The sequence below is a fragment of the Odocoileus virginianus genome, chromosome 8 (genome assembly GCF_023699985.2).
Source record: "Odocoileus virginianus isolate 20LAN1187 ecotype Illinois chromosome 8, Ovbor_1.2, whole genome shotgun sequence".
Classification (NCBI taxonomy): domain Eukaryota; kingdom Metazoa; phylum Chordata; class Mammalia; order Artiodactyla; family Cervidae; genus Odocoileus; species Odocoileus virginianus.
The window spans coordinates 9,595,079-9,621,881 of record NC_069681.1 but is presented as its reverse complement, the minus strand read 5'-3'; the positions used below and the strand labels follow the sequence as shown (position 1 = coordinate 9,621,881).

General features: G+C 46.2%; 1 protein-coding gene and 1 long non-coding RNA gene across 2 annotated transcripts in view; one reads left to right on the top strand and one right to left on the bottom strand.

The window, feature by feature from the left end:
- The window catches only part of LOC110132699 (protocadherin-8-like), a 65,377-nt gene that overhangs the window by 25,247 nt on the left and 13,327 nt on the right, over positions 1 to 26,803 (top strand). The gene's annotated exons all lie outside the window — the stretch shown is intronic.
- Positions 6,446 to 25,726, bottom strand: LOC110132697 (uncharacterized). The gene is made up of 3 exons (XR_002312568.2): positions 25,539 to 25,726; positions 20,693 to 20,797; positions 6,446 to 6,619 (listed from the first exon to the last, which is right to left on the bottom strand). It is a non-coding gene; the product is annotated as an uncharacterized lncRNA (long non-coding RNA).

Here is a 26,803-nt window from a genome sequence, read left to right as displayed (position 1 = left end):
TCTTTATTTTTATTTTAGTATTTAGGGATTACAATGTGCATACTAGACTTAATAAGAATCTACTATGAATTAGTACTTTTTCAACATTTCCTAGAAAATGTAAGCATATAGAACACTTTGCATTGATCCCATTTGTTTGTGGTATTGTCATGTATTTTAATTTTACATGTACTTTATAATTCTTAAGATGCTATTCTTATGGTTTTATACAGTCAATATTTGTTTGGTTTGACATACCTACTTATATAGTCTATTACTCTTCATGCTTTCTTTCATTTCCATTCTTCCACCTGGAATCATTTTCTTCTGCCTAAATAACTCACAATAGTAGCTATTTTACTCTAGACCTGCTGGCTCTGAACTCTCTGTATTTAATTTATCTAAAAGCATCTTTACTTTTTCTTCATTAAAGCAAAAACTCTATGAGTATAATATACATACAGGAAAGGGCTATAATAAGCATCCAGCTCAGGGGATTTCTACAAACCGAATTCAGCTCCAGATACTGACCGTGACCATGACCAGCATTCCAGGAGCCGTCACGCTCCTTTCCAGTCACTGCTCCCCTTAAAGCGAGTTCACCCTCCTGACTCTGAGATCGTGGATTACACTGGGCTGCTTTTGTGTTTTGTGTGTATGGAATCATATGTAAGATGCTCTTTTGAGGATAACTTCTTTTCTCAGTTTTATTTGTGAGACTCACTCCTATTGTTGCATTTAGTCATAAAGAGTGGTTGCCAACCTCTGTAGCATTCTGTTGTGTGGATATACCAATATCCATTTATACATTTTACTATTTATAGACCTTTGGATAGTTGACAGTTTTGGTTGATTGATACAGTGCCGTTATGAATATTTTTAGCACAGACTTCCTGTCCTTATCAGATGCAAAATCCATTCACACTATCCCAGCAGCTCCAAAAGTCCTCACCAATTCTGGCATCAACTCCATGTCTAGAGGCTCTCTTCAGAATCATCTAAACATGGGGGAGACTTGAGTTGTGATACCTCTTGAAGCAAAATTCCTTAACAGCTGTGGACCTGTGAAACTAGACACATTACTTCCAAAGCACAATGCTTAGAATACAAAATACAATACGATACATGTTTCCAAAATACAATGGTGTGGCAAGCATAGGAGAGACATTTTTATTCTGAAAGGGAGAGACTGGAAAGAAGAAAGAGATGATGAATCCAAAGCAAGTTTGAAACCTAGCAAGGCCGGTTCCATCAGATCTTCAGGTTCAAGAACAATCCTTTGTGACTTGATGCTTCTCCCTCTGAGCTCACGCGGGCAGCGGTGTTGCTCCCACAGTCCTGGCAGGCAGCTCCGGCCCTGAGCCTCTGGCTGGGGGCCCTGCCTCCAAGGCTCTGGGTGGCAGCTGGTTGCGAAGGTTCCAGTGACAGCAGCCTGGCCCTCTGAAGCCAAGGAGAAGACAGCTCTGTCCCCCGGGCCTGTGCCCTCTGAAGCTGCAGTGACAGTGGCTACCGCCCATCTCTGAATCACCTTCGGGCGTATTCATCCCTTTTCTTGAAGGATAAGGCATGTGTGTGTGCTCGGTCATGTCCACCTCTTTGTGACCCCATGGACTGCAGCCCGCCAGGCCCCTCTGTCCATGGAATTTGTCAGGCAAGACTACTAGAGTGGATTGCCATGCCCTCCTCCAAGGGATCTTCCCTTCCCAGGGATTGAACCCGAGTCTCAAGGATTGAACCCGCATCTCTTATGTCTCCTGCCTTGGCAGGTGGGTTCTTTACCACTAGTGCCACCCGGGAAGCCCAGGATAAGGCATATTCACAGTGAAATAGCTCTATCGTTCAGTCTTGTAGAAACCCAGAAGCCCAGAAGCCTTCCTTAATTTTGTCCGTTGTTTCCTCTAGCCCAACCTGGCAGTGTTTCTCCTGGTGTAATCTAGTCTCTGTTCCTGGTCTCTACTGAGCTGGCTGCTGGACAGTCTCTTTATGTGTGACTGTCCAGCCACACACACACACACACACACATACACCTGTGGCTGGTGTGGATACACCAGCATTTTTAACAATGTGCATAGACTAAGGATGTACCATATCTTTAGTTTCTGGTTCCGTTTTGCATAACAATTTTTTTTCTTTACTGTATCTCTCTCTTCTCACATTTCACTATAAGCAATAAGGAGAAACCAGGTCATATTTTTTTCCTTCCATATGGATATCCAGTGGCCCAGACCATTTATTGAAAAGATAAATCTTTTTGTAGTGAGTTACCTCTTTGCACTGAGTTGCCTCTTTGCTATTGCTATTAATCAGGGGACCATGTGTGTGTGGGTTTCTTTCTGACATCTCTGTTATATTCTATAGGTCAGTCTGTCTATTCTTATATCATTACCATCTTGACTCTCTAACAGGGGTTAATATAAGTAGAATAAGATCCCAGTTTTGTTCTTCTAAATTACTTCATTTACTTTTAACTCTTTTCATTTCCACAAGAGGAACTGGTGAATTATGTAAAAACAGTGGCTTGAATTTAATTTTGATTGTACTGAATCTGCAAGTCTTTTAAAAATATCTCTTATTCAGTGTTGAAGTCTTGCACATATTTCAGATTTAGTTCTAGGAATTTGACGTTCTTTGATGCTATGGTAAAATATATCTTTTCACATTTTTCATTTTTGTAGGTTGTTTCTGTTAGATATATATTCCAAGTTGGCAGTTATTTTCTTTGAGCAAGTAACTGGATTTAAATTAAACATGTTATTCCATTATCTCCTAGATGCTATCATTTTATTTCTGAAAAGCCAGCATCAGTCCTCTTGTTGCTCCTTGAAGGTGATGTGTCGTATTTTATTTGACTGTTTTTTAAAGTTTTCTCTTTGTTTTTCATGGTTTTACTGTATCAGTCTCCAAAGATGAACCTATAATGAATCATCCTCCTAGTATTTTTATTCTCCCCTCTGGAAAACAGAAAACAAACTGATTCTTGTAACTCACTCTCCTCCAATAGGGCACATCTGCTTTGACACTGTGATTTCCAGGGCTCAGGCGTAAGTCTTGCTGCTTATCTGGCCTCCTGAGACGCTCATTCTTTGGATACACACTCTGAGAACCTGACTGTTAAGATGTGAAATTACTCTGGGACCATAATGCTTTTAGAGAATCAAGCCACATGGAGAGGCATTGGAAGATCAGTTCTGGGAGAGAGAAAAGGGGTGCAGGAGGTGAGAGGGAGAGGAAGAGAAAGAAAGAGAAGTGAGAAGCCTGATGGAAGAGTGACTGGGCTTTTAGGCGGTCTGGCCCGGGCGAGCTCTCAGACGACTGCAGCCCTGCCGCTGTTTAATGGTTGTTGGGCAAGATACCCTAAGCAAGAACTGTGTAGCTGATGTTGGTCAATCTACATACAGAGCTATGAGATCTGAGAATAAATTAAGACATCAAGTTATGGGGTGGTAGTTACATAGTAAGAGACAAATGGAACTGAAAATGATATCTAGAAGTAGGTATGATTGAAATAAAACCTTAATGCATGTGGCATCACCTTTGGGACTAGGAGGAAGGAGGATCCTGGAAGATCCTCAAAGGAACTGTTAAAGCAACTGGAAGGACAGGGAAGAGGCTATTACCAGAGGCTGGAGGAAGGGCAACGTGTGTTACGTACTGGCAGAAAACATAGAGCGACTGATGCCTGGTGTAACATGGACAGTAGGAAATATACCTAATGAAATAGTGTACCTGCATAAGGAGAGTTCCAGAAAGAATGTCAATAGTGCTAGTTGGTATTTTTAGCCATGTATGATAAAATATTATATAAGAGCAGGAAAGAAGCTATAGAGGAACTTTTTCAGTTTCTAACAGCAGAAATTAGAGAAAATATAAAGGATCCAGGGCTTACTAGTGTAAAAATAAAACTGTATCTTATTTCCAGCCTCTACATATGGCAAAGGCTCTCAATATCAGTCCTGGTCTCAGGATAGAGATTATCTCAAGCGTACAGCTATAAAGCACATTGTTAAGATTTCAGAATGATGTAAGGGTGCACTCCATTAGAATTAGACAAAATTTTCTTGGAATCTTAAAGGTGTTATTCTTCAGCTTCCTGACTTTCAACACAGGCAGACTGGGGCCTGGAACAAAAAGGATTTCTGAGTGGAGTTTTGTCTAGTGGAGTGAATCCCACCACTATCACAGGAAGCCCAAATCTTTAAGAGAATTGTACTGACAGAAGCGTCATAAGCTCTGACCACAGTGGGTGGAAGTGGTTCAAAATGAAAAAACCCTCTGGGTCCCTAATCTTATACAAGCAGGAAGCAGGCTGAGACTGCGTCTTACCTGCAAACATGGATCATTTCTTGTGGAAAAAGAAAGTTTGCAATAATAATCAAGAGGGAGCAGACCCAGTCCTGGAGGGTGGAACCAAGAGCCTTAGTAAACAACTCCCCAAACAGCCCTAATCAGGGAACTGGCAACATATGCCCGAGTGAATTTCAGAATTGCATAGGATTAATGGCTGCTACGAGACGTGACTCTTGTTCTCTCTGTCCCCAACCTGACCTCTGACCCCACTTTTGAGCAGCAGTGTCTTGTCAGTTACAGTACTCTAATGTTACCACAGTTATCATGCTCTGGTGTGTTGAGCATGTGAGGTGAATGATTTGTATTTGTAGGTCTTCAGATTGAGAGGAGCTATACTCAGGGGTTGCACCCGAGGGCCCCAGGTGGCCCCAGTGGAAAAGAGCCCTCCTGCTAATGCAGTAGATACAAGAGACACGGGTTCACTCCCTGGGTCGGGAAGATCCCCTGGAGCAGGACGTGACAACCCCCGCTAGTATTCTTGCCTGGAGAAGCCCAAGGACAGAGAAGCCTGGCGCGCTACAGTACATGAGTTTGAAACGACTTAGCACACACAAGCCTTATTGACATTTGGGCCTTATTTAAATACTTTATGCTTGGCTTCTTGTCGTTGGAAGTGTCGGAACTAGCAGATATTTTGGGAGGAGTGTGGTTTACTTTCTTATACTTTTCTTTTGTCCAAGATCTTGTTTTGGCTGTTCCCAGATGCTTTTGATGCCTATAAAGAGATGTTTTTGCATTTTACTCATTTTATATTTGTTCTTAGAAGGAAGGTCAGTCTGATACAAGCTACTCTGTCGTAGTCCAAGAAGTCTGAGTCTCTCATGAGGATGCCTTTTGAGAACATGGTATATTATATTATATGTTATATATATTATATTATATGTTACATATATTCTATTTTATATATTATATACAATATATAGCATAAGTTGTATATATATTATTTATGTATAAATGAGTTTTATAATTTGTGAGAAATCTTTTAAACAAAATGAGAGTAACATTGGTCAAATCCATTGATGAACAACCTACACTATTTTCTAAATGTGAAGTATCCATCCATGAAAAGTGGATAAATCTGGATTTCCAGGTAATAAATTGCTTCTTTCCACACTCCACAGAGTTCACTGATGCCCTAGGGAAAAAAAAAAATGGTATTTAAATATCAGGAACAAACACTTAATTCAGTGACAGAAGGGAGGTTTATGCTATCCCTAACACTCTACAGTTTAGGGTTTTTTTTGACAACTATCTTTGCCCGTTCAAATATGATCAACTCTAGTATTAACAGAATGAGAACATGGTATTGTTTAATACAGTTTATTTGTCTAAGGAAGAGAGTCATATGCATCCTAGCTTACAAAGCATATTAATTTCAAAATCTAATTCTTCGAATTTGGATGTGGCAAGCATAAAATAGCAAAGTATGCCAGTACTAACCCCCTCCTGCCTCCCTCTTTCTGGAAGAAGAAGACTTCATTTCCTTTACTCATCATGTGTCACTCCATTACTTGTTCCAGACAAACTAGTCAGCAACCATAGTACTTCCATGGCTTCCTAGGTGGTGACAATGGTAAAGAGCCTGCCTGCTGATGTGGAAGACATAAGAGACGCAGGCTCGATCCGTGGGTCAGGAAGAACCCTTGGAGAAGGATGTGGCAACCCACTCCAGTATTCTTGCTTGGAGAATCCTATGGACAGAGGAGCCCGGCAGGGCTGCAACGCATGAGGTCACAAAGAGTCAAACACGACTGAGGTGATTGAGCATGTATTCCATAGCATGGAATCCACAGTTGAATTACAGGCAGGGGAATAATGAAATATTTAATGACTTGGGTACCAATCAGTCAGAACACGACTGATCAATGAGCTGCCTGATCAATCAGGAAAGGGATCAGACATGAGCAAGACACGGCTATTCTTGACAGAGCAGCCCAACAGCAAGTTGGGTTACGGCCGCCATGTTTTTTTGACAGAGAAAAAGTAAGAAAATGAGAAGCTAAAACAATTCTCCTACCAGGTCATATTGCAGTATTATAGGATGGACTACATTTTTCTTTGTCTTAAAAAGTTTAATTCTATTGCCAGATATTTCAAACAGAAACTGCCATAAGTGAAATGCTTTCTTAGTACAATTTATTTCAAGTTACAAAAGAATTTTGAAAGAAAAACTTTTCATCTTATCACACTCCTGCTTTTTTCTTGAAGGAAGTCTCCAGGGTAATGAAGTAGTGGGTGACTTCTGAGGAAGAGGAATGTGAACAAGGAGATAATTCGGTGTTTTCCTTTATCACTGAAATTGAAACAAAGTATGTGGTTGTATTAATGAAAAGAAAGCATCCAAGGCCAAAAAGAAAAAAAAAAAGGAACTATACTTCTCAAGATGTAGAAAAATATTTTCCATTTAATGAGATAATTTGCTTGAGGAAAATTTGAAATATTGAAAGGAAGAAAGATAAGTTAAATTATATTTTGTGTGGTGGGAGGGAGTAGAAATGGGGTAATTTGTCATAGAATCAGGATTTTGTGGCTCGGAGGAAAATTAAATGCCATCATGTCCTCTTCTGTCCTATTTTACATAAAGAAATGGAGATCCAGAGAGCTTAAGTGCCTTGCTCAGGGTCGTACATCTAGTTATTTACCAAGAAAAAGAGAAAAGTAGGGGAAAAAAAACCCTAGTTCCTGAAACAAATAGCTTTTTTTCCTCTATTTTTAGGATTGCAAGTACCAGGGTAATGGATTAGTTCTAAATTAAAAACAAACAAACAAACAAAAAACTTGGGAAAATCACCTCCCTCTTCCCTGAGGCCTTCCTGCTGTTCCTGCAGCTGCCCAGAGCCATTCTTGGGAAATCCAATTCCCGGTCTAGACCCCCCTGCCCCTCACCAGAGCCCTCAGAACTCTGTCAAGTGAGGGCTGTTATCCGCTAAATGTATTGTTGTTTAGTCATTAAGTCGTGTCCGACTCCTTATGACCCCGTGGACTGTAGCCCACCAGGCTCCTCTGTCCATGGGATTTTCCAGGCAAGAACATTGGGTAGGTTGCCATTTCTTCCTCCAGGGGATCTTCCTGACCCAGGGACTGAACCGTCATCTCCTGCATTGGTAGGCGGGTTCTTTACCACAGAGACACCAGGGAAGCCAGTTAAATATAACTGGGTGATAACTGGAATTTTGGAGGTGACTTTTATCCCTCTCCATTTTGAGGAATTGGTATGCCTGTCTGCTTTTCTTTAAACATTTTTAATTGTGGTAAAACACACGTTTAACCCCTTTAACCATTTTTAAGTGTATGGCTCAGTAGTATTCAGTACACTGACATTGCTGTGCGGCCATCACCACCATCCACCTCCAGAACTCTCCGCGTCGTGCGTGACTGAAGCTTGGTCTCCATTAAACAGCAGCTCTCCAGCCCCCGGGAACCGCCGCGCCTCTCGCTTGCCCCTGTGGCTGTAACCACTCTAGCTGCCTCATACAAGCGGCCTGTCTTTCTGTGACTGGCTTGTTTCACGTAGCCTCACGTCCTCAAGTTCATCCACACTCTAGCGTGTGCCAGAATGTCCTTCCTTTTTAAAGTGAGTTAGTCACTCAGTTGTATCTGACTCTTTGCTACCCCACGGACAGAAGCCCACCAGGCTCCTCTGTCTGTGGCATTCTCCAGGCAAGAGTACTGGAGTTGCTTTTCAAAGCTGAGTAATAGTCCATCTTGTGTGTACACTGCATTTTCTTTGTTTATCTATTTGATGGATACACAGATTTTTTTTCCCACCGCTTCCCTTATTAGTGACCCATTTTGGAAATGCATGTGCAATTCCAAAGTGCATGTTCAAGGGAAGGTTGGAAACATTAGTATTTCATGTTCCTCGTGTTACAGAGGCATAAACCTCATATTAATTTATGGACATAATGTACTAGGATACTTTTTTCTATAAGCTTATTTAGTTGTGGAAAGAGAAAAGTGGCTCACAGCTGGCCTGGCCCTTGATGTTTGAGGCCATAGATACTTCTTTCTTTTTTGTGTTTTTTTTTCTGGTTGCACCATGTGGCTTGAGGGATTTTAGTTCCCTGACCAAGGACTGAACCTGAGCCATGGCAATAAAAGTGCCGGGCCCTAACCCCTGAACCACCAAAGAAATCCCATAGGTATTTCTTAACATGATAGAATTCATGACAGATGGAGACAGAAGGCATCTTAAAGAAAGCAGCTGGATGGAGTTTGAGCATTTGGGCTTCACCATCAAGAACACCTAGGCTCAGGTTTCTAGGGCTTTATTAGCCCTGCAGACAGGACTGCAGTTCTCGAGTCAGAAGCTTGTAGACGTCACTGAATACGCATCAGCTTATATCCTGAACTCTTCCTTCACTAGGCTTCAAGTCATCCCCAGGCATAAAGGGAAGGCGTTTGCCATCTCATTCTCTCCTCTGACCTTATCTCTTACACTATTACACAGGTGTCATTATTTTTTTTTAACATTTTATATTCTTTTGGGGGTATATCCCATTAACAAACAATGTGTGGTAGTTTCAGGTGAATAGCAAAGGGACTCAGCCATACATATGTATCCATTTTCTCCCAAACTCCTCCCCCATCCAGAATGCTGCATAACAGGGAGAGAATTTCATGTGTCATACAACAGTGTCCTTGTTGGTTATCCATTTTAAAGGTAGCAGAGTGTACATGTCCATCCCAGACTCCCTATCTATTCCTTCCCCTCACCGGCAGCCTTAAATTCATTATCTGAGTCTGTGAGTCTGTTTTGTAAGTGAGTTCATTTGTATCATTTCTGTTTAGATTCCACATATAAAGGATGTCATAGGTTTCTCCTTCTCTGACTGACTGACTTCACTCAGTATGACACTCATGTTGCTGCACATGGCATTATCTCATCTTTTTAATGACGGAGAAATATTCCATTGTATATATGTACCACATCTTCTCTATTCATTCCTCTGTCGATGGACATTTAGGTTACTTCCATGTCTTGGCTATTGTAAACAGTGATGCTGTGATCATTGGTTTGCACGCCTCACTTTGCATCATGTTTTTCTCCAGCTATATGCCCATGAGTGGGATTGTAGGGTCATATGGTAGCTCTGTTTTTAGATTTTTAAGGAACCTTCATACTGTTCTCCATAGTGACTCCACTAATTTGCATTCCCACCAACAGTGTAGGAGGTTTCCCTTCTCTCCACACCCTTTCCAGCATTTATTGTTTGTGGATTTTTTGATGATAACCATTCTGGCTGGTGGGAGGTGGTATCTCATTGTAGTTTTGATTTGCATTTCTCTAATAATTAGAAATGTGGGACATCTTTTCATGCATCATTTTATTCCCTTTTTGTCAATTAAAAAAGATCCCTGAATACATATAAATTAGTGAAGATGGATACTTGGTCAGTGGTGTCTACTTCGTGCCTGTGTATCTGGTTCTCATCTTTAGTCCAGCAAGTAGGTTTGGAAGGTCTTTTGCGGCGTTGCTGAGGACTGCCTGGAATTTGGGAAGTATTCAAGAAAGCACGATTGAACTGAACTGACTCTCATGTAGGGGAAGGAAATCACTAATGGTGGGTTGGTTGGTTTGTTGGCAGGTGGGTGGTGATCAGATGTGGGCGAAGAGAATTGTTTCAGAAGAGAACTGTGGCAGGAACACCAAACGGGAAGCTGAGGCAGCCATCAGGGTGATCTGGGCTTGAGCAGGAAGGAGACCATCGGGGTGAAGCAGTGGGGCCAACAATGGGGAGGGAGAACTGGGAGAGGACTTAGAGACCGTGTCTGCTGTGATTCAAGAGAGTAGCTTCCGGAAACACCCCCTCCTCCTGGGCGGAAGTTGTAGAGTATTGATATTCCCGTGTCCCATCCTTGATGGCCCCTGCCCACCCCAGATCCTCCCAGCATCTTTATCCCTTGGCCCCATTCATTGACATGGAAGAGGACAGACTAGACGATGACTCTGATGAGGTTTGCCTTGGGACAGTTGGGCGGATGGTGATGAGATGACCATCATCCGACCCATGTGACGTAGAGGTCAAGTGATTTGCGCAAGATCAGTGAACAGACTGATGACCACATTATGTGTCCTTATTGTGCTGAAAGCTCCCAGCCAGAATAGCTTCTACCTCATTACCCCCATGGCCTCTTCCCATTTCATAAAAATGTCTACACCCAGAACATGCTCAAACAACTTTCAGAAATGTCATTAAAATTAAGAAGATACTTAAAAGGACACATGAGAAGCCACATTCAACAAGTACAGAAATAAATTAGAGATGAGAAAAATATTAAAATACCTGACCTGCGTGGGTAAGTGCATAATATTTAAAATTATCTCATCCATTTAGTTCTAGTGTTTGGTGTCCTAATCTGAAATATGAAAAATGTTCTTATGGAGAGGCAGGCGAACTGAAGGAGGATATCTTAATATACAGTGAAATATAAATTAAAAAGCTCTCTAAAGCTATTAGTAAAAGTACTGAAATACATTAGCAGGTGCATGGGTTCAACTTTGGATGAATGTTCTTTGAAATCGGATTCATCACCAAAATTAATCTGAGAGGTGTCAAATCTGTGCTGGGTTAAAGAGGTGACAAATGGGAAGATTTCACTGAAGTTCCAAATTGTAAAAGGATCAGAATTAATAATCCTCTGTCATGAGAAACCTGATCACTTAGGAGTTTAAGAAGCTTATGCCTTGTTAAGAGAGTGGAAAAGAAATCTGACATATTGCTGGTGAAAGTAGTAGTCTGGTCACCAGTTGGATTGATGTGGTTTGATAAATAATTTCAAATCAACCACAGGCAACCACAAAGATGTGTGTCTGGAACTATCACATGAGTCAGCGTTTATGTCTTTCAACAGGCTGGTCAATTCAGTCTCTTAGAATGGAGTAAGTACAGTACTTTCCTCCTTCATATTTTTTTTTTAATTGAAGTATAGTTGATTTACAATACTGTGTTAGTTTCAGGTGTATAGCACAGTGATTCAGTTATGTGTATTCATTTTCAAATTCTTTTCCTTTATAGTTTTAATACAAAGTATTCAGCATAATTCCCTGTGCTCTACAGGAGGTCCCTGGTGGGCGTGTATTTTACATATAGTAGTATAAATATATAAATCCCAAGCTCCTAATTCATCCCTTCCCTTCCCCCTTTGGTAACAATACGTTTGTCTTCTATGTCTGTGGGTCAGATTCTGTTGTGTAACTCGGTTCATTTGTATCCTTTTTCGTTTTTTAGATTCCATGTATAAGCAATACCTTATATTTGTCGTCCTCTGTCTGGCTTATTCACTTAGTGTAATAATCTCTAGGTCAATCTGTGTTGCTGCAAATGGCATTGCTTCATTCCTTTTTATGACTGAGAAATATTCTGTTGTATAATATACATGTACCACATCTCCTTCATCCACTCATTTGTTGATGAACATTTAGGTTGCTTCCATGTCTTGGCTTTTTGTGAATAGTGCTGCTACGAAGATAGGGGTATGTGTGTCTTTTTGAATTACAGTTTTCTCTGGATTGGTAGAGCCATTATGGAGAACAGTGTGGAGATTGCTTAAGAAACTAATAGTAAAGTTACCATGTGGTCCTGCAGTTCCATTCCTGGGTAATATGTCTGGAGGTAACTATATTCAAAAAGATGCGTGCACCCCAGTGTTCATCTCCTTCCTTGTATTTCATTCAGAGCTTCTAGAGGTCATGCCCTTTAGAAGCACCACTCTTCCTTCACCATCAGCTTCTGTCAGTATTATGGCACCTCACTCATATGGACTCACATCATGGAAACGAACATAAAGAGAATGGGGAGCAGGGAAATGGGAATGCTGCAACACTCCACATATTTACCTGACTTCAAATACCTCAAGTAACACTTTTTCTTAGTCAGAATAACATACCCCTTGACTATTTCACAGGCAGTTTTCCATGTTCCAAATGGCGAGTTTGAGTTTATGTATTAACTCATGTGTGTGCATCTCGGCAACATGATCTCAAGGTTAGGCAGATGGTCCCCTGGTGGCTCAGCGGTAAAGAATCTGCCTACCAACACAGGAGACACAGGTTCGATTCCTGGGTTGGGGAGATCCCCTGGGGAAGGAAATGGCAGCCTGCTCCAATATTTTTGCCTGGGCAACCCCGTGGACAGAGGAGCCTGGTGGACTACAGCCCATGGGGTCACGAAGAGTGTGACATGACTTAGCAACTAAACAACAAATGCCTGGCACCCTGCTTGATTAGGCATGGGAAGCAATGGGAAGGGATATGACTGATGAGTCTTATAAGCTGGGCTTACGATGCTTTTCTCTAAGAACAAAGCTAGGGCTGGTATTTGAGCCTGCTACCAGCTTTGCCTCTTGGTTGAAGCAGGGGGCTGACTGAGGTTTAGCAGCCCTGGGATCGGCATGGTCCCTGAAACTGAACCTCTGAAAAATCAAACTGCTATAGGAGGACTCAGCCTTCAAGTCCTCAACTAAGCCTCCAGTGCATCCCCTGTTTGTGCCTGTGACTCTAGGGATAGTTCAGATGGGGGACCAGAGTATATTTTAGAGTCACTTGCTGGTATACGGATCCTTAGTTTTATCCCTCATCCAAAAAAAATGATGGCTTTCAGAGACTATCCCTTGGAAAATGGCCTCTAAGTAGGTTGGAAGAGAAAAAAAGAATCTCACACCCTTTATGCCTCTGAGTACCTAATAGGTATCTGATCTATCATGTTTCCGAAATAGAATTCTTAACACCTCCTCCACTGAACCTGTTAACTGTTCCCATCTCAATAATGGAACCATCATCTCCTTAGTTACTGAGGCCCCAAATCTAGATGTTACCCTTAGTTTTAATGAGCTCAGTCTCCCTTGCATGCTGGAATCTGTGGAGCCTCTGTCTGTGGTTATCCTCACCTTAGGGCTTTGTACCTTCCACGCATCTTGCTCAATCAGTGCCCAGGGCAAGGGATCTTCCCCTAACTGGAAGCTGGGTGCCAAGCTGTCACTTGGCTCCAGATTATTCTTTCTTTTCTGAGTCTTTCCCCTCGTTCTGGGTCTGGGATGAAATTTCTTTTATCACTTAAGCCTGTGCTTTGGAAGGCCCCTGGCCAGTTCCATCAGTATACCTGGCCCCTCCCTCTGTGGAAAGTGGGCAGAGTCTTTGCCTGGGACCCACTGGCCAAGACTGGCACCCACTTCAGATGCATTTTTAAAAAATTAAATTAAATTATTTTTGGGGGGCCATACCCTGTGGCATGTAGATTCTTAATTCTACAACCAGGGATAGAACCTGCACCCCCTGCATTGGGAGGCAGAGTCTTAACTACTGGACTTCCCAGGGAGTCCCTAGTTGCAGTTTTACTGCATCACTTCTCCTTTCTGCAAGTGCTGTTCCAACCAGTGTCTTGCATGTTGAGTTCTTCTTGGAGCCTTGGAACCTGTAGGAGAGGTGGTGGGCTGCGGCCTGTGGGTGCCTACCGCTGATGGTTGGCATCTCTGATCTCTGCTGTTCTCCACGGGGTGTGAATTCTCACTGGGGCTTGGTAAACAACTCTTCCTGTGCCACACACCATTGTTGACTCTGTCAGCATATGCTTCCCTCAGAGCTTGGTGTGGTTGGCACTCCTTTATTCAAATACTACCTCCTCCAGGAAGCCTTCCACCTCCCCCAGGAAGCCTTCCACCACCACCCTATTTAGTTATCTAGTTGAATAACTGTGTATTCACACAGTCACTGTTGGTACCTAATTTTGTTTGCGTGTCTGCCTCTTCCTCGAAGCTTTTTGAGAGCTAGTGTTTTATTCTTAATTGCTGTCACAATCTCAGTACCTAGACTAGAGCCTGGCTCAGAGTCAATACCCATTACAGTGTTTGTTGAAGGAGGCAATGGACAACTTCTAATTATAAATAGGTGAACCTGCAGTTCTCTACTCCTCTGCCCCACCCCAGACCCCCAGGATCTTTCTCCCTTGACTCTATGATATCGCTGTGTTTACAATTTAATCATTTTACACTCACTTTATTTGGGCTACCAGGTATATATTCTCATAGAGTGCAGGGTATATTAGTCTGCACTTCACCTGTAACATACATGCAAGATAACCTGCATGCACAGGAAAACTTTGTAAACTGCAAGATATTGTGCAAATGCTGGCTTTTCTTATTGGCTTAATTCCTGAGTCCTAAGACTTCACAGGGACTCCTTGGCACTTCCATGGAGGGATCAGAGCTTCCCACCTTTCTTCACCCTGAGCAACCTGACTTTTATTTCTTCTATGCTTTGCTGCTAAAACATTTGAAAAATCACTGATTTCACCAAACCCTTGGCCTATGCATTAATCTCCTTTGCAACATCTCTTACGGTTGGTTGTCCAGCCTTTGCTTGAATATAACCAGTGACAGGGAGATCATTACTTGAGGACGTAGCTCTTTTAGGACAATTCTATTTTAGTTCTATTCTATGTTAGGACCATTTGTTTTGTTCTTGTTTCATAATTCTTTCTGTCAAGAGAGAAGAAAGACTAGCTAACTGATTCCACGGTTGGGTCCTGGTTACAGCTTTCCTCTGTAAACATTTTGCATGCACAGATAGTCATTCTAGGCATTTTGGTGACTCATGCCTAGAGTAGAGATGAGTAGACTCATTCTGAGTAGAGAAGGGGGTAGGCATTCTACTCACCACCCCACTTTTCAGTTTTACGTCTTAGCAATGAGATAAATCCATGATGGGAATCTGGATCACAGCAAGCAATTCAGCAGACAGTCCAATCATTCCTCCTCATCCAGGGTTCTCACTTTCTGTGCTTTTATGTACCCGGCAGCAACTGCAGGCCTCAAGCATTGAGTGGGAAATTCCAGAAATGAATGATTTATAAGTTTTAATGCTGTCGTTAAGTAGCGTGATGACATCTCCTGCCATTCCTACTTCATCCCACCTCGCCCGTGAACCACCACTTGGTCCTGCCTGTTAGTCACGTAGTAACCATCTGGATTGTCAGACTGATGGTCTGTGGTACCCTGGGGCTTGTGTTCAAGATACCCTCATTTTATTTAATAATGGCCCCAAGGTATTAATATAAGAGTAGTGATGCTGGCAACTCAGATATTCTTTTAATTTATGTGCCTAATTTACATGTTAAACTTTATCACAGGTGTGTATGTGTAGGAAAAAACGTGGTATAGCTAGAGTTCACTGCTATCTGTGGTTTCAGGCATCCACTGGGGGTCTTGGAACGCATGCCCTGTGGGTAAGGGAGGGCTGGCTCATAAGATGTGGGACTGAGAGATAGAGAAAAAAAGGAACAGATGTGGATTTCTGAGGGCCTATTGTCTGCTAAACCGCCATATATTTTTTTATATGCAATACTTACAAAATCCAATCTAGATGCAATTAACTTGACGCCCAGATACATTTAAAGAAATGGCAAAATGGTATAAAATTCACAGCTAGTAAGTAGTGGAGTTGAGATTTCTAAGTTTGTCTGATTCTGAAATTTGAGTTCTTTCCTCTGCTCCACAAGTTGAGTTCTGGGCCTGCAGGGACTCTGGCCACTACCAGCATTATCATCAATATTGTTATAAAAACACACCTTGTTTTGCAGTCACTAATGTCTACTTAATAATTTTTTCTGGCCTCAGTTTGCTTACCTGCAAAATGGGGGTAATAACCATAGCTTTATCACAGGGTTGTTATGAGCAAAAAAGTCAATGACAGGTTATGTGCTTGGTGTTTGCCTGGTCCACAGTTAATTAGCATGGGCTATATGGCCACTTTTGATTCTTATTATTATTCCATGCCAGGTCCTTCCCTGAGTCAGTTAGGGAGCACAAGGGCATTCACACATGCTTAGCTGAATGAGGAACGCAGGAAAAAAATGTGTCTGTTAGAACATTTAGCCCCTTGTTTGCCTAGGAGCCTGACTGATGAACTGGATCCTGAAGCCAGGGCCTCGGTGCGGGCGAGGAGCAAGGGGGCCGTGAAGGTGGTAGAGGGGAAACACTCCAGTTGCTTGCAGGCTGAGAAGGACATGGATGGTGCATACAGCTTGCATTCGGCTGTCCAGGCGGCTGGATGTAAGTAGGGGGCAGCTCACTTGATAGGCACCCAGACCCACTCAAAAGCATCCCCGCAACACGGGTTCTATCCCTGCTCTATTTGTGACCTCCTGATATGGGAAAGAAACCCGTTAAACCAAATAGGATTAAGCTGCAAAGCCTGGCTGGTCTCCCTGCTGGTCTCATGGGCTGTGGAGCCGAATCTCAGAGCCCAGACTGTCCCACGGCCCCGGCGGGCTCCAGGCCCGGGCACACTCCTCTAATGTGTCACAATTACCGAGACAGCTGTGCTAAGTAACTTTCCACGGATCCGCTCGGCAAACTCGCAGCGTGTTCAATAGCCCTCAAAATTTGTCATTTGGAACCTGCCGTGAGCTGGTAGGGCGGTGCTTATACTGAGCTGTGGCGGAATAAATGCAAGTCACCTCAAGAGATTGCATGTTTCCTTTGAAGTGGAGCGCAGATGAAGAGGCGGGTTCTTTCAGCTTCCTTCCTATCTCAGTTTAGCACGTGGAAGGGGAAGGAAGGGAAGCTGCAAAGACAGCCTAGGTGCGATGGGTGCGGAGCGGGATCCCGGACGTCGCCCGGGAGCAGGCGTGGGCTTTGTTGGGACGTTATTTTTGCATTAGCAGAGCGAGGACCCAGCAGGCGGCCTGCGAGTACCGGGTGAATTTTCCAGTAGCACTGCCAGGGGTGCTGGGCGGGGTGCCCGCTGTCAAACACGGCTGGTGACCGGGCTGGAAATGTCGCTCGTCTCTGGGGACACCCTTACTAGACTCAAACACTCCCCGCGTGTTGTCTCTGGGGAGTGGCGCTTTGGAGCCCAGATGGCCGCGAAGAAGCACTGGTTCTTTACCCAGAACACAAGCCAGGAGCTAACCCAGGTCTGCAAAACGCCTCCTGTCATGATCCAGAGCGCTGCTGCCCAAGCCCCTGCCGTGCACCCCGGGGAGAGGTAACACTGGGTCAGGAGGGAGCTGGCGGCTCGGGGGGCTCCCAGCCCGCTCCCCAGGGCGCCGGCCAGCCCTCGCCTCAGCACTGCTCGGTCAGGCGACAAGGCCGGGGTGCTGATGCAGCCCCCTTCTCTTGAGAGACCCTCGCTGCAGTCAACAGAGAAGGCTGTGAACGAAGGTGCGCGAGGCTCTGAGCGGCTCGTGGGCGGCGGCTCCTCCGCGGAGAGCAGAGTCCTCTCCCGGTCACCCGGGGGGTGGCCTGGGTTCCTAGGTCTCGGAGGCCGCTGTATCCTTCCGAGGCGCCCTGCTTGGCTTATCACCCGGGGCAGTGGCCCCTCGACCTGCGGGTTGCGCTGCTCCCTCTTGGGTCAAGGGCAGAGAAAGCTTGCTGACATACGAGGACTTAGTCCACCTTCTCTGGGACGGGCATCATTATTAACAGAGCAGCGGCGATTAGAGAACCGCTGCAGTCCTCCGTCCTCTGACCGCCAACTTCCTCCCTCCGCCTCCCGAGGGCCCGGACGTTCCCTCCACTCCGGACGGCGGGGACTGGGCCCTTTGCTCCCTAAAGATGCTCTGCTTGTGACGCGTTACACGCTGCCTCAGGTCTCCTGCTCTAGTTCCTGTGGTTTCGCCTGTCGGCGGGCGGAGGCCCTCCTGCCTCCCTGACCGTCCTTGCAGGGCCTGGCTCCGCGGTCATCTCCGTGAACGCTTCCCCAACCCGTAGGCACTGCTAGGTCTTGGAACCGTTTCCACGCGCTTTGAGCTTACCTGGGTTGTGTTGCCTTTCACATGTACTCGTATTCTTTATTCACTTGTCTGCCTGCTCTATTACCTTGTTAGCTCCTCTAGAGAAGGACGGATATCTATCTTATTTATTTTTGCATCCTCAGGGCCTCCAGACAGTAGATACCCTTTGAAAGTTTGGGGAAAGAAGACATACACAGTCGCTTGTGCATTGGGTGTGGGTTCTGGCTGTGATTCCATCGGGCTGTGCATCCTTAATTAAGACATAACTTGTCTCCCTTCTGGCTTCTCATCTGTTAAGAATAAACAGGCATGAGAACCGTACAGACCTACCTGAGGGGGCCTCGTGTGAATTAACAAACTCAGGACTTACATGCAAATGTCCCTTGTAATGGCCGTCGGACTTTGAGACGAGGCTGAGCTTGCGATCAGGAGGCAAGCAGGCGGCTTTGGTCCATTTAGGAAGAGATAATCAAACACATAGTCTCTCTGACAGCTGCTGATCACAGACACCATTAAAAAAAGAAATGGTCACAGCGGTGGGTGACAGGGAGGCAAGGCTTCTGAGTGGCAAGTTAGTGCCATCAGGAAAATTACAAAGCCACGGGGGCCTTGCCCTGAAGGCAGGGCCCACAGCTACCCCTGGCTGTGGGTGAGGGCTGCGGAGGGGTGGAGGGGGCTTCTGCAGACAGGCTTTTACATTTTATTAAAAATAATTGGAGAAGTTTACATACATTTCTTGCCAACATGCAACTGTCAGGCATGGGTGGAAAAGATGCCTTCTCTCAAATTGTGAGAAAGTCTAATGTCGTGGAAAAAAAAAAAAATCGGGAGTCTGATGATTAAATGTGGAGAGCTGTCATCTTGGCATTATATTAAAATAACTCGCCTCCAGCAAGTGCACGGTATTTCTTCCTTTAAATCTGTCATTTCTCGGGAGGCCGTTGCTCCGGTTGGCTGCACCGGTGGCTTTGTAGCCGTGGCAGTGTAACAGCAACTGGGACACTTGGAGGCTTTCTGGGGGGCCAGGCAAGGGGGGCTGATGTGTGGGAGTGTGGGCTCGTTCACTGCTGTGTGGCTGCAGCAAGCCATCTGCAGACTCCTTTCTCTGTGACTTAGTGGGGCTCCTCGGCACCCGAAAGCTTAAGTAGAACACAGGCAGACACATTATTTTCAGCAGTGTTCCTCAGACAGCGATGTCAGGCTGCAGGCAGAATGAATCGCATTTGTTTATGAAATCCGTTGCTTAATTGGATGATCAGTGTCTCATTTCAGCCTCCAGTCACAATACTTTTAATGATGTCCACACCGTGCTGGGTTCCCATGCAAACCGTGTGGAGGGGATAGAACAATGGAAAAAGCTTCCATTGGGCTGAAGGGGAGGGCGATGCTGGGGTCTGGGCGCGTCCGTCTCTGCTCCATCTGTCGAATGCAGCAGATGGATCTCTGCACGTGTCCCTCCCCTCTTGCTTTTGCTCAAGAGGCCATTTAACCTCCTTACCTAGTCAGATGATTCCTGGGGATCCCAGAGAAGGCCCCCCTGCTTCCCTGATGCCTTCATACAATAGAGCGTCAGGCTCGAGGAATCTTGAAATGTGCATGATAGTAACACTTGTATTTGTAACACCTTTTGGCTTTTGGAAGCACCTGTGCATGCCACGTTACTTCAGTTTTGTCTGACTCTCTGCAACCCTATGAACTGTAGAGCGCCAGGCTCCTCTATCCATGGGATTCTCCAGGCAAAAATACTGGAGTGGGTTGCTGTTTGGAAGCACGTTCTCATCTAAATCCTATGGGTCCCTAACAAAAGAGAGCAGAGTGGCTTGGAGGGCGGTGGTGTTGTGTATTCACCAGCCTCCATGGTTTGCAAGGTCTGTCAACTCACACTGTGGCTGTGTGCGGTTTTGATCTTGTGATGGTCATCCCCATAAGACAGGTGAGAAGAGTGAAGCGAGGAGACAGCATGGCTGGTGCTGAGAGGGTGGGGCTTGGGCTCAAGTGCCTTCTGCAGCTTGCTTCCCTGTGACCTTGGATCAGCTATGCAACCTGTCAGAGCTCTGGTTTCTCCCATAAAATGGAAGCAGTCATCACTTCCTCAGAGGTTACTTGGAGGATTAAATGCAATTGGACATAAGTAAAGCATTTAGTTGGAGAAGGAAATGGCAGCCCACTCCAGTGTTCTTGCCTGGAGAATCCCAGGACAGAGGAGCCTGGTGGGCTGCCGTCTATGGGGTCACACAGAGTCGGACACGACTGAAGCGACTTAACAACAGCAGCAAAGCATTTAGTGGGGTTTCCCTGGTGGCTCAGATGGTAAAGAATCTGCCTGCAGTGTAGGACAGCTGGGTTTGATCCCTGGTTCGGGAAGATCCCCTGGAGGAGGGCATGGCAACCCACCCCAGTATTCTTGCCTGGAGAATCTCATGGACAGAGGAGCCTGGTGGGCTACAGTCCATGGGGTCGCAAAGAGTCGGACACGACTGAGCGACTAACACTTTCACTTTTCTTTCAAAACACTTAATCTAGAGGCTAATTAACAGTTGGAATCTATTATTATTATTAGCAGTGTTGTTCCAGAAATCAAGATTTTGAAGCTTGGCAAATGGTAGCACTCTTGGGGTTAGAATGATACATACCTGTTTCCTGAAGAGCCTGGTTCTCATCACTCTCCTCCCCGCCTGGCTGCCAAACGCCTAAGGAATGTGCAGATTTTTCCACCTTTCAGCAATTCCAGAGACAGCCTGCAAGGATATAAAAAGCAAGTGAAGAGCCTGCAGAAACGCAGGTGCAATTTAGGGTCCCTCTGCCGGAAGTGCTGCGTTTCTTCAAAGCCCTTAAATGTCACCTCGCCTCACTCAGCCTGGCTGGAAACGCCCCCACCATTGCCTCTTCTGCCCAGGGGTGACGTCGCCTGAGTCATCTGAGTCTGAAAGAGGGATTCACCTTGACCTCCCTCTCTCCCAGAAGAAGACATGCCACAAATGAGGCCATCAAAAACCAGCCCAGTTCCTCCCCCTCGGCATGTCTCAAAGCCCTCACTCTGACCCACATCGATCAGCCATAAAACACAAAAATCAACAGAGTTCTGCTTTTCTATTTCATGCAGGAAAAAAAAAAAGTCAACATTGACCGGCACGGTCAGCCAAGCTCACGGAAACGGCCAGTGAGAATGGGAGCGTCTGCAGACTCCTGTCTCAGATCCTCTTAAGCTTCGTCTTTGTCCTGGTCCCGGATGACAGCTGTGGAGCAGGGCAAATCCTGCTGCTAAGAACTGAGCAGGAGAAGTATTCACTGTCATTCCCACGTGGAGGGTGCTTCGAGCGACTTGGTGACTGACAGCTTGAATAAGCGGTTATTTCTCCCGCTCAGGCGCGTGGGGGCACAGGCCACCCACTGCCTGACCTTATGCAGCTGAGCTTGGTTCTCTGGGGTCAGTCGCTGCCACTGTTACCTGTTAAGGTGAAAATACGGTTGAGTTGACTGATGATGAAGCTCCGATCGTGTTACTCTCCCGCTGAAATAATTTTTGACTGTGCTCCAGGCTCTCCAGGGCCAGGTCAGAAGCCTTCCCTTGCTGTTCGTGGCTGGTCACGGTCTGACCCCCATCCACCTGCCCAGTTGAGTTTCTGATTACCAGGCTTCACGAGTCCTGGGAGGCAGGCAAGCTGAATCGCTCCCTCTGAATCTGCCCCAGCGTTTTCCCACTTCTGACTGCTTCCATTTGTCCCTCCCCTGGGATGCTCATTTTCCCGCCTGTCCACATCTGTCTTTGTTTGCTTGGGCTGCTGGAACAAAATGCCATCGACTGGGTGCCTTCAACAATAGATATTGGCTCCTTGCAGTTCTGGAGGCTGAGAAATCCAAGATCAGGGTATGGCAGATTTGGTTCCTGCCTTGCAGACAGCTGCCGTCTTGCTATGTGTTCGCATAAGGAGGCAAGAGAACGCTCTGGGCTTTTCCTGTTCTTGTAAGAATGCTGATCCCTTCATGGCAGCCTCACACTCATGACTTCATCAAGACTTAATTGCTCACCAAAGGCCCCACCAGCAAATACTATCATGAGGGGGTGGAGCGAAGGCTTCAACATAGGAATTTAGGGGGGACTCAGACGTTCAGTCCATAACCATGTCAAAATCCCAGCTATTCTTCAAACCTTATTTTAAATACCACCTCTTCCATGCAAAGTTCCTTGTTTACTCGAGCTATAAATAATCTGCATCTTCTCAATGCCTGTAACTTGGTATGTAAGCCTGTCAGGGCAGGCGTGCATTGTGTTGTGTACTGTTTCTGTGTGAGTTTTGTCTCCTTTATTACCTTCTGAGCTCCTTGTGGGCAGGGGGCCGTCCTTTTTCTTCTGTGAGTCCCTAACACCTAAGCCTGGCTCCCGTGTGGCCTGTGTGTGCGTGCTCAGCCGTGTCCATCTCGGTGCGACCCCGCAGACTGTGACTCACCCGGCTCCTCTGTCCATGGGATCTTCCAGGCAAGAATCCTACAGCAGGTTGCCATTTCCTCCTCCAGGGAATCAAATCCACGTCGCTTGTGTTTCCTGCATTGTCAAGTGGATTCTTTCCCACTGTGCTATCTGGGAATAGGCCACTTAGTAGTAAGAGCTTGTTATGAAATAAATAAATGCTCCATCTACAGGAGAGCCTCAGAAGGGCTAATGCAGGACTTGTGCTCATGACAAATGTATTGGTAAGGCCAGAGTCCATTCTGAATGCCTCGTGCCTCAGTGGCTGTTAAATATATGTGCCCCCCCCGCCCCCACTTGGGTTGAAGGACTGACTCAGTATGTCTTCCTTTAAGGGGATGAATTGTATATTGCTCCCCCATATCAGTGAGGAGTCTTGGGGTTGCGTGCATACATACGCGCCCACCCACACATGGAAATCATTTGGCCAAACTCTCTCGAAAACAATCTGCTCTTCTTGGTGCAATTTCTGTTGTTATTAATAGTAAAAAAAAGTCCATAAACAATGTTTAGAAGATGTTAATAATTCTAACTCCTTATATGGACTCCTGAATGAGCAGCGAGACCTAACATTGGATCCTGGACCCCAAACATCCTAAAAAATGCATCATCCTTCCAGGAGAGGCTGATCCTTACAGACAATTTTCACAGGGGCTGGCCTTCCGGAACACGTGAGGGGTGGCTAATGACCGTCATCTCCTCCACTAGTGCAAACAAGTCTACCCATCTGTTATTCAGACAGACTTCAATTATTGATTTTATTTACAGCATCCACGCTATTCTTCTGGGCCTGGAGGCTGAGGCCCAGAAGGCTCTGCTGCCTTGCGTATTTCTAATTCATACTGCCAAGAAACGATGGCGTGCGTATTACTATTTTCTAGAGTGAAATAATTACCCAAGGTACACATTCTTGTGGCAGCCTGCAAGTGGAACTTTGTTTAAGGACTGTGGAGGCAGTCTTCTCTGGGACGCTGTTACTTGGACCACGCCGGGGTGGCTCCTGTTTGCATAACTGCAGATGAAGGAAGGTGCTCGCCTGCTTATTTCAATTATATATATTTCCTTTTCACTAATGAAACGTCACCAAAGCTCAGGAGGGAACCTACAGGTTTTCCTGGCTACTGAAGCCCTTGCACCAAAATGCAACTGTGGCCTAAATGCACCACAGATGCCCTTTAGCGCCAGGGTTGCAAGCTATGCTGCTAGCCACGGGGTCTCTAAACCAAGTGCCAGGCATGAGCGGAATACAGAGAAGGCTTGTCGCCATCCAGCCTCCACCACCCGAAGCCTGACGGCGAGAACAAGGCCAGATGGCCTCCTAAGTGTTGGTATTAGAACACCCGCCTCCTCCTCTTCGCCCCAGAGCAGCTCTTTTTATTTTCATTTCCATGCTAACAAGGTAGACCTGTCCTAGCGTGTGTTCTGAAGAGGTTCTTTCATGCTCAGGGCCTGGGGAGCTTTAACATAGTTAGATGTACTCTAACAGCAGGTTGCCATCAAAAAATTCTATAATAGGATTAAAATAAAAGAGAAATGCACTCGCAGTGGAATGGCAGTGATGATTTAACGTGTTTCAAGGGCTTGGCGGGAGGGAGCGGCGCAAACAGCAGACGGGCCTGCCGACTGGGTGTGCCGCCTTCGGAACAAACAGGCTCGGTGTGTGATGGGGCATGCTCGGAGCTTGGCTTCAGGGGGTGTCCAAGTGCTGGACGGCTAGGCTTTGGAGAAGCTCACGGCGAGTCCTGCTTGCTTGCGTGCTCGCTGTCTGCCCGCCCCAGCTCGGATGGGAGCTCTCAGAGGGAGGGCGAGCTGTCCGCCTTGTTCACTTCGCCCTTCCCAGTGTCCACGGCTGTACCTGGCGCATCCTGGGTGTGCGGTGAATGCGAGTTGCTTGAAAGAGAGGGATCCAAACAAGATTGTTCAAGGGTGACCTCGGGCAAGTTTTTAATAATATTCAGCATCGGTTCCTGCATCCCTGAGTGAGGAATTGCGATACAGTGACTTTCTAGCCTTCTCTTGAGGACATCTGAAGAACTGAGGCATGGCCTTGGTTCCCGCCTCCGGCATCCTTCACAGATAGATGCTTGCTGGGGATCTGCTGGTAGAACCTCAGCTTCAGGACCTGCGGGGGCAGCAGGGCTTTAGGGGGTTTCTGCCTCTTCCTTGTCTCGCTCTGAAGATACAGCCTGTGTGGGCTCTAGGGAGATTGCAGGTGGTGGTGGTTTCAGGGGAGTGTGTGTGTGCGTGCAAGATCACTTCCGTCATGTCTGACTCTATGTGACTCCATGGACTGCAGCCCTCCAGGCTCCTCTGTCCATGGGGATTCTCCAGGCAAGAAGACGAGTGGGTTGCCATGCCCTCTTCAGGGTGTCTTCCTGACACAGGGATTGAACCTGCATCTCTTATGTCTCCTGCATTGGCAGGTGGGTTCTTTACCACTAGCACCACCTGGGAAGCCCTTCGGAGGAGAGGAGAGGCTTTTAGAATACACTCAGAGGGGCACCTAGAATGAGCTGGTTGAACCACACGCCTGCCGCTCAAAGCATCCGTGTCCTCCGGGGCAGCAGGTGCAAGATCTCAGGGGCACCGTTACTTGCGGAGTCTGGAGGGGGGCATTTGGTGTCTTCGACTTCTCCCTGACCCACAGTCACCTGCCCTTGGGCTCCTGAGTCTGCCACCTCCTAGGAAGGTCCCCTGATTCCAAGCATCTGCACTCATCCTGGTACCTGCAAGCTCGCCACGTTTCCTGGCTGATTTTCTTCAGTCTGTGCTGCTGCCCCTCCATCTGCCCTGCCCTCCACCAGCTCCGGTTTCCTTCCCTTCCCCATCCCGCCCTGTGCCCCGGGAGGCTGGCCCCACCCTTGGCCCCTTGCCCTTTGGTCACCGCTTGGGTCCTGCCAGTGTGAGGTGTCGGCAGGAGATCAGAGGGTGGGAGATGGTGGATGAAGGTTTTTCGTCCCCCTTAGTCTCCGCTTTGGCACCGCGGTCTGGCGATGGAGCTATCCCCCTACCTCTGTAGCCGCAGCCTGATGGTACTGCTTCAAGGCTCCAGCTCTGGGGATGCTCTCTCCTGCTGCTCCTTCAGACTCAGGAATGGCAGTGGCTTCTTGCTGTTTCATCTCTTGGTGCCACGTCACTCCTTGTGGTTCCCTTAACAGTCCCTGGACCTCCGCAAACAGCCTCATAGTGAAGTCTCTTACTTGAACTGTCTGATGGAATTCTGTGGTTGCTGGGACACCGATGAATGCCGTGTGCTCAGTCGCTTCAGCCACGTATGACTTTTTGTGGCTCCGTGGACTGTGGCCCACCAGGTTCCTCTGTCATAGGATTCCTCAGGGAAGAATACTGGAGTGGGTGCCCTCCTCCTGGGGATCTTCCCAACCCAGGGATTGGACATGCATCTCTTGCATCTCCTGCATTGCAGGCAGATTCTTTACTCACTGGGCCACCTGGGAAGCACCCAGATGAACCCTACGTGGTGCCTATCTTAAAGAAACCTCAGTGTATAGAATTTTCTCTCTCCTCTCTTCACAGCAAGCTTCCCGAAGTGTCCTGCGCATATTTAGGCTGTCCTCCTCTATTGTCCCGAATCCTTGCTCCTCACTGTCTGAGAAATCTTGTCTACCTCCGGTGCAGTCAGCTTCCCCCATAGATCGATTAACATCAAATTCATTCATTTGTTTGACAAACATTTCCTGAGCACCTACTCTGTGCTGAGCCCCGCTCTAGGTGTGAAATGTACTAGTGAACAAAGCACGTAGGGATTGACGCCTGTGTTAGATGATGTTTCTCTGGGATCAGAGCTCCGCTCTCAGCTCCTCGCCTGACCTCCCGCGAGCTGTAATTCTGGTTTCCCGATGAAGGCCCCACATGTCCTGCAAGCTCATCACATCTGAACCACAATTCATTAGGACCCAAACCCAACCCTTCTCTCTCCTTCTGAAAGTAGGACATTACCCTCCCCCCGCGCCCCCCGCCGCCCCGCAACGCCTGCTACTCTCTGTTCTACTCAAGTTAGTCATGTGGAATGTCCTTTCTCCTCAATTTCAATAGATTCTTCCAGTTTGGCTTCAGACTTCTCTCCCAGATCTGTTTTTCTTTTCATTTCTAATTCTCTGTCCTCGATGAAGGATCTCACCCTCTCTCACTTGGCAACATCTTACCTGCTATTCCTGGCCGCTTTTCTCCTCTTTCACCTTGCTCATCACTACTGCCAAAGTTCATCTCTGCAGCAAGTCCTTGCTTAAAGAGTTCTGCCAGCTCCCTGCTACTACTT